Here is a 12,289-nt window from a genome sequence, read left to right on the forward strand (position 1 = left end):
GGTCCCCTACCCACTCGCCGCTTGCGGTGGCTTCCATTGCCTCGGGTCCCCCCAGCATTCTTTCTGGCTTAAATATGCACCAGAGTCAGCCACCTGACATGGCGCATAATGATGACGTCAGGGGTCAAAGTGGAAGGGTCAAATACCTTCCACGTGTAGTGGTTAATTCCAAATGGAAATTAACCAATCAGAAATGTATCATTCCTATTTAAACTTGCCGCTCTTATCCCTAGTTGCCCTGTTGTGGTCTTTTTCTAGCCCAATAGCGCATTTTCTCTGTCTGATTGCTTGTTACCGGATTTTAGCTTGTATCATCGTTTATCCTGTATTCTCTGATCCTTGACCTCAGCGTGTTCTATCGTTATTCCGTATCTCTGTTCTTCTCTGACTTTGGGTCGTACTCTGACTTCTCTCTTTTTGCATAGCCCAGCCACTCTAAGGACCGGTATTGTAATTCCTTCTTCTGTGATCTGTCAGTGTGGTTGGTTCCGGAGACCGTGACATGGAGGGGCTGAGGGGGGAGAGGGAATGGAACACATGGAGGGGCTGTGGGGAAGAGGGAATGAGACACATGGGGGGGCCTCGGTGCAAGAATGAGACACCTAAAGGGGGGGGGGGGATGAGACACATGGGAGGGAGGCCCCAGGGTAATTTTCACATCGGGGCCAAGTGGATTCTAGTTACGTCTCTGGCCATTGATATGCATGCTGAACAATGACTGTATTTTATTTTACTATATATAATAATAATAATAATAATATACAATAAATGTCTAAGCAAAGCACCTGCAAACAAAGCACCAAGAATGGACGTTGAGTATCTTGGGATGAAGATGATTCTATGAATGAGAGGATTCGATTTCTTGAAACCTATTTGGCAAGCATTCTCCAAACCAATCCAGCCATTTTGTAATCCACGATTACAAGGCAGTAGCATAATTGTTCATCATGAAACAGATAACTTTCGACACCCAATGAACAATAACAGTGCTATAATAAATAATAAATTAAATTGCAGCCATAAGAACTATTGTTGATGTAACCTTTACCCCACATTAAAATACATATTCAGATTTTCTGGTCCCATTTTATTGTTGTCTATGAAGCCTTGGTACATTGCTGATTACACAAGATCAAACTCCTGAGTTGGCATTGGTCTGAAGACATTTTAAAAGAGCCACATATTTTTATTCTTACAGTTGTCAGCCTACTGTGAATCCAGTCAGCTTCCTGCTGTAGACAAGCATTTCAGTGATGGGGCCAACATGATAATTGTCAAGATTACAGTATGATCCAGCACGTAGAATTGTCTAACACAGAGGACTGATACGTATACCGGACCTTAGAATGGCCGGACTAACGTACCAAAGAATAGTCAGGAATAGCCAAGGTCAAGGGATTCAGATTGAGACACAACGATAAGGAAAAGCCAGGGGTCAGGAAGTCAAAAACATTGCCAAAGTCAAATAACCAGAATTACCAAAATAAATAACGCACTCTCGGACAACCACAAGGGAAACCACAACAGGGCACTGAGCAGTATGAGAACTGGGCCTAAATACCCCTCCTCTGGATCTTATAGGCTGTAATCGGCCTTTGACCCCAAAGTCAGTTACCAGGTTTCATTTGCATAATTGCTGCTCAGCACAAACCCTGCTGTGGATTTGATTGCTGCTCGGCACAACCTTTCCTGTCAGGACAGTAATGTTGCTCGGCGCAACTTTTCCTGTCTGAACAGTAAATGTCATTAATCAAATTTTTATAAGCGGATGAATACGTGACAATCATTTAGTTGACATCCTACCATAATAAGTACAGTTGACTGCTACATGATGGTACAAGCTCAACCAATTAAAACAGCTTGGGAAAACGTAGCTGTAATTAATTTATTTCTTTAAAAAGAGCAATCAAGTAAGCACTGAAAGTTCATACCTTTTCCATAATGTTAATATCTGCAGGTAGTTGTCAGACACCGAGTCGGCTTTCATTTCATTATAGCTATGACTGCTGAGTGCTACAGTAAAATGTAGACCTTAATACATTAATAAGCATCTAATTACCACTGTGCAAGAAACAGAGGCATGTTTAGTTTTCGGGATATATAATCGAAGAAAAAGTAAAAAGTTAAATTTTAAACAACGTATCGGAATCCTCGGATTAATTAATGGGATGATTCGAAATGCATTTTAATGTTTTAATTAATATATACAAATTGTTGCTGCAGATAAGGAAAATAAAAAACAGAAAGCAAGTTTATGCACAATAATGTAGATAACACAGAGAATGGAATGATTAACTGTGTGAGAAACGTGTCAGCTGTTATAAAGCTGAATGAACTGTATCCGTGGGGATAGAAGAAGTTGAGCTATTAGAAGGAGGTGATTGGGTAGCAGGGTTAGAGTGGCCAACACATTCACAACAGATTGTGAAAAGAGTAGTATCTATACTCGGGATTTATTAAAAAGTTCTGCATCACAATACATATTTATTGACGATGTGTTGGTCATTTACCAGCAAAGAGAGGAGTGAAGGAGCAGTATTGCCAAATAGGAATAAATGTATACATATACTTGGATAAATAACCCCCTCCTTACCTAATATAGAACCTATATTAATCTCTTTCCCAAACTAGAACCACTCATTTTCCTACAATTTCCCAAATGCAGAAACACACCCACAGTTACAGTTTATGAATTAAACGATTTACACATAGTGTAATAAACTATACTGTGATCTATTTGAAAAACACCTGATAAAAATAATCCAGTCCAACACCTGAGTTTCAGCACACTAAAGCATTGTTTTTTTCTAGTGAAAATAGAAACATAGAATGTGACCGCAGATAAGAACCGTTCGGCCCATCTGCCAAATGAAATCCCGATAGTAAGTATGGAAGCTTGATTGTGACCCCACGGATGGATGTAAAAGTGTAAGGTTTGTGAGAGTTCCAAGAAAGACAGTAGACCGGGAGGATCCTGAGAAGGGAGAAACAAGACATTTCTGAAAGAAAACGTGTTTTTTTTTTTTTTTAAAGAAAATCTAAAGCAGTATTCTCCTCCCTTACTGAGTACAACACATCTATGGCTAAGATCATCAGGAAATTCTGGATAAATTGCTCCTATTAGATCATGGGTTGGCAACCATTAGCCCTCCAAATGTGAACTACATCTCTCTTGCATTGCATTATAGCTGTAGTGACTAAGGTTGCTTACCCCAGAATAATCATGCTTTTGTTTTCCTAGAGAGGAAAAAACATGGATGAGTAAGTTATCATGACAAATACACAAAGTAACCCTTTCAGGACTGGGAATGAGAATTGCCCCCATGATGGCATACCATTTGCAAAAGAAGACAACAGGAACGGTGGCAACCAGGTAAGTAAATATAACCATTATGACGGTTCAGGACCGTCATCGGTCCTCAAAGGCATGTTTCCGATGATGTCCTGAACGATCAGCGGTCCTTAAGGAGTTAAAAATAGCAAAGGGGATTCCATGCTGTCCCAGCGGCATTTAAGCCTACTTAAGCGTGGATATCCTTACATCCTTAATGGGTTAAACTAGAGACAAACAGATTATGGTGTAAAAATTAAAGAGACATTATAGTCACCAAAACATCTTTAGCTTAATGGAGCAGTTTTTGTGTATAGATCATGCCCCTGCAGTCTCACTGCTCAATGCTTTGACATTTAGGAGTTAAATCACTTTTGTTTCTGTTTATGCAGCTCTAATCACACCTCTCCTGGCTGCAACTGACACAGCCTGCATGGAAAAAAATATATTTCAGTTTCAATCAGATGTAACTTACTTTAAACGTTGTTATCTCCTGCTCTGTAAATTGAACTCTAATTACATTCAGGAGGCTTCTGCGGGTTCTAGCAAGCTACTAACACAGCAGCAGATTAGAAATTAGAAATTAAACAGAATTTCCAATAAAGTAAATGTAAGTATTACATGACTCTTTACAGGAAGTGTTTAGTCACATACTGGGAGGTGTGGCTAGGGCTGTATAAACAAAGTAATTTAACTCCTAAATGGCAGAGAATTGAGCAGTGAGACTGCAGGGGCATGATCTATACACCAAAACTGCTTCATTAAGCTTAAGTTGTTCTGCGGACTATATTGTCCCTTTAAATCACTCTCTCCTGTGCTTTACGGCCAAGCCTTGAATGGATAGTGGTGTGTGCCTGATCTTTTGATTCATGAAACATATCTATGTCCCCTATCTATGTACTCACCATGTACCTGAGAAGTCTGTTTAGACATAACATTTTTAAAGTAGAGTCTTGCATGGTGATCTTGGGTTTCCAAGTGAGATGGCTTCCCACTAGACTTGGGAATGTTAACCTTTGATAAGCAACTAGTACAGCAAGGCCTCCTGACTCCACTACACACACGCTATATAGCCACCCTTTCTGAATTTCATAGTATCTTGCTTGGAATAGGACAGGCAGAGTGGTAGCAAAATATTCTGGCATGTCTCCTACTGATGGACTTTTGCATGTCCTTACCATAGCTAAGCGGATCAAACTGCACCATGTCCAAGGTAATCAACAGGCTTATTGACTGCATGTTGTATGCCTGAGCTACATTAGTGCTGTGCTTGCATAACAAATGCAGAGCTACCTGATCAAATTTATAGTATACTAATATTTTGCAAAATGCAAAGTACTCTTGTTCCAAGCCCATATTCCACAATATATTTTACTGATAATTCTACAAGTCTAAAAGAGCAATCCGTGCAAATAAACACAGATTTTATAAAACGCTGTTTATTTATTGTAGTGATAGAATGTTTACTTAACAGAGCCCGTAGTATCATACCCAGTGATTCCCAGAGGGCTAAACTGGAGAATTCCGTATAATAATATTTAAGGTATCAAGTAGCAATTGTTTTATGTAGCTCTAAAGAAAGCTTCATTCCTCTAAATAAAAATGCATTCTTGGTCATTTATTATACATCAGCTCTAGGCTCCTTGTATACATTCTCAGTGTAATCTATACTTATATGAGGGATATGATTTCTGTAATGCATACTGCAGTCTACAGGACTGGCTCTAAGCTAACTGGCAGCATGTGAGATAACATTGGCACACCCATCCACAAACACACCCAGAAGTAAGAGCTAAACAATGTCAGTGCTATTGCTTTCAATGTTAATTTAACAGCGTGAATTCCGAAGTTGAGCAGTTTAAAAACTAGCAGGTGTTTAAATTACATTTTATTATTTTAAATTACATTTTATTATTTTAAATTGTTTCGTAAAAAGCCTTATGCCACCATGGAATGTCCTGTTTATTGAAAGCTGGGAGCTCTGTACTGTCACAATGTTGTTTCATAAATGGAACATTCTAATTGTTAGTTCGTCAAAGACCAGACTGTAATGAAAGCATAGACAGGCATTGTAAATGAAGGGGTTAAATTAGTATACACCACTTTAAAGGTATACTGCACTGCCCGAATACAAAAAATAACTAAATACATTTTTAAAAATACAGTTACGTAGATATACCCCAAAGAAAACATGCAGCCATTCAACTGCATTTAAAAGCTGCAGAACTCTTGTCTTCGTCCTTTGTAAGCCGTCCCCCATCTTATCCAATCACAGTCTTTACTGAGCTAAACAACCAGCGAGGAAATCTATATTTTTGTCCTCCACGGCACTTATTCAAGCCCATTCTTTAATATCCAACTAAATAAATTACCTTCAACTAAATCAATGAATTCTACTGAGTTCAAGAGAGAAGCATTAAAAAGCAGGAGTAACGTAGCTTGACCCTTCATCTATGGATCTGTAAACACATTAAGTATCATTGGTAGCCTTGATGCCAGAGTTCAGCAAGTTCTGCAAATGGACTATTTTAGGTAGATAAAATGTTTATGAAACGCTCATATTGACTGTGTTGGAATGTCACTGGAATTCCAAGCAGGGGCGTATTAGCCGCGAGGCAAACAAGGCATTTGCCTTGGGCGGCATTTTCCAGGGGGCGGCAAAAAAAGCCGCCCCCAAATGCCCAAGGCAAATGTCTTGTTAGCCTTGCGGCTAACAGACATGCCGGCGGGCTGCTGGGCGATCGGGCGGCACTGCCTGGCTGGCGGGCTGGCAGGCGGGCGGGCGGCCGGCGAGGGAGCACTTCCCCTGAGCTGTCTGCTCAGCTCCCTCGCCAGCCGCAGAGTGAGGCTGGGAGGCGGAGCCGGAATATGACGTCATATTCCGGCTCCCAGCCTCACTCTGAGGCGCGCGAGGGAGCTGAGCAGACAGCTCAGGGGAAGTGCTCCCTCGCCGGCCGCCCGCCCGCCTGCCCGCCAGCCAGGCAGTGCTGCCCGATCGCCCAGCAGCCACTGGACCACCAGGGAGGAAGAGACACCCCCCCCTCCCCAGCATTCCCAAAGGTAAAGAGGCTGGGGGGGGGTGTTAAATAAAAAAAAAAATGTGTTAAAAATAAATTTAAAAAAAAAGTGTTAAAAATAAATTTTAAAAAAAAGTGTTAAAAATAAATTTTTAAAAAAAGTGTTAAAAATAAATTTAAAAAAAAGTGTTAAAAATAAATTTAAAAAAAATGTGTTAAAAATAAATTTAAAAAAAATGTGTTAAAAATAAATTTTAAAAAAATGTGTTAATGTGGGTGGGTGAGTGTGTGTCTGTGTCTGTTAGTGTGTGTGTCTGTTAGTGTGTGTGTGTGTGTCTGTTAATGTGTGTGTGTGTGTCTGTTAATGTGTGTGTGTGTGTGTGTCTGTTAATGTGTGTGTGTGTGTCTGTTAATGTGTGTGTGTTTGTGTCTGTTAATGTTTGTGTCTGTTAGTGTTTGTGTCTGTTAGTGTTTGTGTCTGTTAATGTGTGTGTGCGTCTGTTAGTGTGTGTGTGTCTGTTAGTGTGTGTGTGTCTGTTAGTGTGTGTCTGTAAGTGTGTGTCTGTTAGTGTGTGTGTCAGTTAGTGTGTGTGTCTGTTAGTGTGTGTGTGTCTGTTAGTGTGTGTGTGTCTGTTAGTGAGTGTGTGTCTGTTAGTGTGTGTCTGTTAGTGTGTGTCTGTTAGTGTGTGTCTGTTAGTGTGTGTGTCTGTTAGTGTGTGTGTGTCTGTTAGTGTGTGTGTCTGTGTCTTAGTGTGTGTGTCTTAGTGTGTGTGTCAGTGTCTGTTAGTGTGTGTGTCTGTTAGTGTGTGTGTGTCTGACTGTGTGTTTGCCTGTGAGTGTGTGTGTATGTTAGTGAGTGTGTGTGTCTGCTAGTTTGTGTCTGCTAGTGAGTGTGTGTTTGTCTGTTACTGAGTGTGAGTGAGTCTGTTAGTGTGTGTGTTTCTGTTAGCGAGTGTGTGTTTCTGTTAGCTAGTGTATGTGTATCTGTCAGTGAATGTGTGTGTGTATTTAGAATGCGGGGCGGGGGGAAAGGTTGGGTGGGGGTGGCGCGGGGGAGGGGGGGGCGCCTGAGTTTTGTCCTGCCTAGGGCAGCACAAAACCAGGATACACCACTGATTCCAAGTCAGTCAAAAGATATACTGAGAAAAAGTAGGGACTTTGTCTCAGTAGACACTTCTACACACTGAGTGGAGCTACCAGCTTCAATAAGTGTCAATCCCCCCAGCTGTCACCAGTGACGGCTACAGGGAATTGACTCTGCCTATAGAGGATCGCATTGTATTGTGGGATCCAACGTAGAACCTAAGCACCAGGAGCAGAAGAGGACCTCTCAGAAGATGATGGTGGCTACCTCAAAGGACAGATTCAACTAAGTTAAACTCACCCCAGCCACCAGACCCCCAGCGGCGATGTCACTGTAGGGGGTCTTTGCAAATTTTCCAAAGTTCCCAAACGGTGACAATTCCACTTTAAGACATAGGATAAAGCATTCTTCCACCTACAGACAATGCTTTAATAATGCACACTGACCTTAAATTGGCAATTCACTGTCAAAGTAAAACCATACATGACATAGACTTTCTTCACTTCAGATACATTTACCTTAAATTTAAAATTCACTTTGAATTCTCACTGTGGAAAATACCTCTGTGACTCTTGGATTAGTGGGTTTTGCACTACCCACAGATTAACGTGCAATTGATCCCTTGACAAACTGAGTATTCTGTTTATTTTGCCATTCAGTAGCCCTGATATAAGCAGGCTTTGTTATAAATTTATATATCTTTATAAAAAAAAAAAAATTAGGAATCATAGTACAGGCAGGCCTATCCCGCAGATTCCTTATGGTGATACTATTTCAGACGTACTGTGTAAGCGTTACATTCCTCTGGTTGATGTTCACTGTGGGAATCAGTCATGGGAACACATTATTGTTTAATATTAACTTCTTACCTTATATTAACCTTTTGGGCTTCTGCCAAATGCCGTGAGACAGTGAGGCTTTGTTATGTTTTCTGATTTAAAAAAAGGTGTAATAGAAAACTGAGAATGGATGAAAAATCAGGAGCTTAGTTTTTAGTTCCGGTTCTCAGGGGCGTACCTAGCCATCCTGTGCTTGTCACCCCCTCACCCCTGCCCCCCTGCGGTGGAGTTATACCTTCATCATTAGAGGCAATAATCTCTGTGTGTGCAGAGTTTTATAATGAAATGCTACACATAGAGACTCCAAGCACCGTGACCATTTCAGATCACTGAAGTGGTCATGGTACTACTAGTAACCCTTTAACCCCTTAAGGACCAAACGTCTGGAATAAAAGGGAATCATGACATGTCAGACATGTCATGTGTCCTTAAGGGGTTAAAGGAACACTATATGGCATAAAAATACAAATATGTATTCTTAGCACTATAATGTTAGCCTACCTATTTAGATTCAGGGCCCTCTGAGAATGAATTACCCAGATATGCCCATCCTGTTATATGTTATATGTCTATATTTCATTTTTTGACTTAGCGTTTACGTAGATATGTTCATATGGGTTTGTATAATATTTTAAAGTGGGGGGGGGAAAGAGGAAATAAAACAATCTGTTGGTAAATGTGGAGAGGGGTGAGGGCGTTAGGAGAGGGGGCAGACTAGCAAGCACTGTCAGTAAGATTAAGACATAATAACTATTGTTTCTGTTATGCGATACAATGTATATGCTCTATTAAGATTGAATTGTACCAACTTATTCTTCTTCCGCATGAGTCCTTTGTCCATTACTAAACTCACATCACAGCAACCTCGGCCTATCTCTTTGTCTTTTTTGTTTTTAAAAACTTGAAAAAAAAATGTTTTTTAAAAGAGTTTTACTGACCTTTGCTCCTTTACTGCACAAGTCTTGCATAGGTCACTACGCCTCCCCGGCTGAGATCATCAATCTTGATAATCTCAGTCAATCCAAATCTTTCCCATAGGGAATGTGTCAATCAGCATCTCCAGAGTATCAATGCATCTTTACAGGGATCGTTCAGCATCTCTATGCAGAGTGTGGAGATGCTGAACATCAGTCCTCCAAACCCAGGAAGTCCCTCTAGTGGCTATCCGAGTGACTGCCAGTGGAGGTATCATTTTGGAGCAGTGTAACTATCTCAGAAAAGGCAGTCTTTACACTGCTGACACTGCCAAATAGCAGTTATATTTATATTTGCTGCTGAACATGTGAGTCATACTATGTTATTTGCCAGATGGCCGCTTACATCAGCTATAAAATAGCTTAGACAAATAGCATTTTAATATGTGCGTTCTGAAAGCAACAAGAGGTATCTCAGTGGTGTCATAGTCAGTTTGAAGATGCATCAGTCATAACATACTTTTAATGTGCCAATTATATCTGCAAAGAGGAACATGGTGAAGCTCCCTGACAAGGATACATAGACATGTCAGAGATTAGTTGCTTCAAACACAACACTATAGCCTCAAAACTACCTTAATGAAGCAGTTTTGGTATATATATCATGCCCCTGCAGTCTCACTGCTCAACTCTCTGCCATATAGAAGTTACATCACTTTATGCAGCCTTAGCCACATCTACCTGCATGTGACTTGCACAGCCTTCCTAAACACTTCCTGTAAAGAGTCATCTAACATTTACACTTCCTTTATTGTATATTCTATTTAATTTAGCATTTCTTATATTCTTATATTCTCTGTTCATAGCTTTATAGACCCTACAGGAGCTTCTTGCTTGTGATTAAAGTTTAATTTACAGAGCAGGAGATAAAAGCAATTTAACATCTGATTGAAAATTAAACATTTTTTTCATGCAGGCGGTGTGAGTCATAGTCAGGAGAGGTGTGGCTAGGGCTGCATAAACAGAAACACACGTGATTTAACTCATAAATGGCAGAGAATTGAGCAGTGAGGCTGCAGGGGCATGATCTATACACCAAAACTGCTTCATTAAGCTAAAGTTATTTCGATACCTATAGCATCCCTTTAAAATTAACACAGAATCTGTACAATTATGCTCAAGTCTCAACAAAAACTGTATTTTATGATCTTCTATAAAATGGAATTGAGGCAAAGGCAACAAGTCATCAACCACTAGAAAAACATGACAATGCACAAATGCACAAAAAGGAGCATAAAACCTTTACAGCTCATCAATGGAACGAAAAAAATCATACGTTCTAATGAGTCATGTTTCATTTATTTCTACATCAAAGGGGGGATTGCATTTAGAATGAAATGATTGTTGCAAACCATAAGCATGTTTGTCCACTGAAGTGTGAATTGTCGGAAATCAAAGTTAATTTAAAGTTATTTTCAGAATGTAGGACAAAATAGGACAAACTGGTAAAATTCTCGAAGTCAGTTAAACTGTTTTTCCCTAAAAATTCTTTGAATTCCCACTATAGTAAATAACCACAAAGGTCTGTCCCCAAAGACATTGCAAAACAAATTCATGAGTGGTTTTATGAATACCAGCCACACACTTTGTGCTGCTTTCCCAACAGGCATGCCTTAAAATTAACGAAACTTTGTGACTTTTTGTGAAGAGTCTTCCATGATGGACCGTCGTGACGTTTGGCTCTTTATAAGATCATTGATATTAATATATCATACGGGGTTTCTGTTATTTTGTCCATGCTTTGTTTACACTAGTTAAGATAGTATTGAATCTTAAAAGCCAGGTGGACCAGTCTTTTAAACCAGTATCTGCCTCCCTTGCCTACTCTGGTATAGGATTTCAATCTTTTTGCTTTCTTCCATCTGAAAAATCAGTCTATTTTTATTATTTATTCCATCCCATTTCAGCTTTCAGCTTTTGCTGACGTACAGCTGTCTTTAAGCTGAGCCAGCCCTTTTGTTGTCTCGGCATCTCAGGAGTTACAATTTGAAGAGCATCATACGGGCTTCTTTTAGCCATCCCATTCAAGGAAGCAGTCATGCTACACTGATTTCAATAATTGTATGAACAGCAACACTAAACCTACACAAAACTCAATTGATATTAGTAACTGTTCCAAGATGAAATAGTGCAAGCCCATTTGTTTATTGCAAAATGAATATATTTCTCAAGATGGCCCAGAGAAACGGGATCCAAGAGGTTTGTTCCAAAATCAAGACAAAGGACATATGCACGTAATTACTCATAATTTACGTATTTTACTGCCTGTTACAAACCTGAAATCTGGATAGATACCAAATCAAAATGAATACATTCTTAGAAAAGACAACAAGTCCATTGTAAAGCAATGGAAAAACCTGCCAGTCCTATGCTAGATCTTAACTTTACAAACTGACTTGTGATGTATAGCTTCTATATAATGTGCTACAACCCTCAATAACCGTCTATAAGTTTGAAATATATTCCCTATCGTACTATAGCTAATATTTTTTTTTTAATTAAACCTGGAACAGAATTTTTTTGGTTTTTTTTACCCTCTCTTTTATATTTCAGTTCTACTTTTTTCATTATTTTTTTTTTGCAAAACCACAGGTTACACCCAATTTCCGTTCTTTTTTAAGTGCAGATTCCTAAGTTTCATATTTTCCATGCTGTTATATTTTTAAGGCTTTTTTCTTTCTCTCGGTCTGCTTATTGGCCCTAATCTGAATGACACTCCTCTGCATGAGTTAACTTTTTACAGCGGCTCTAACTTCAGTGCAAAGGGTTCTTTCTTTTTTTTTTTGTTAGTTTGCTTTTAATATTTAACAGTGAGAAGCTGGTGGCTGGGAGGAAGGACTAAAGAAAGAGAAAAACAGAGCGAGAGAGGCAAGGAAAAGAGAGGTGGAAATTAAATCCCTCCATCCGTGGACTAAGAGTGGCATTTTTATTTTCAAGATATAATGCATTTCATAAGACTCCTTTTAAACACAAAAGCAAGCATTGGAAATTCACATTTAGAAATGTGATGGCTATAGGTGTAAGAATAAAAATTGGAATAGTTT

The sequence above is a fragment of the Pelobates fuscus genome, chromosome 2 (assembly GCF_036172605.1).
Source record: "Pelobates fuscus isolate aPelFus1 chromosome 2, aPelFus1.pri, whole genome shotgun sequence".
In the NCBI taxonomy this organism is placed as follows: Eukaryota; Metazoa; Chordata; class Amphibia; order Anura; family Pelobatidae; genus Pelobates; species Pelobates fuscus.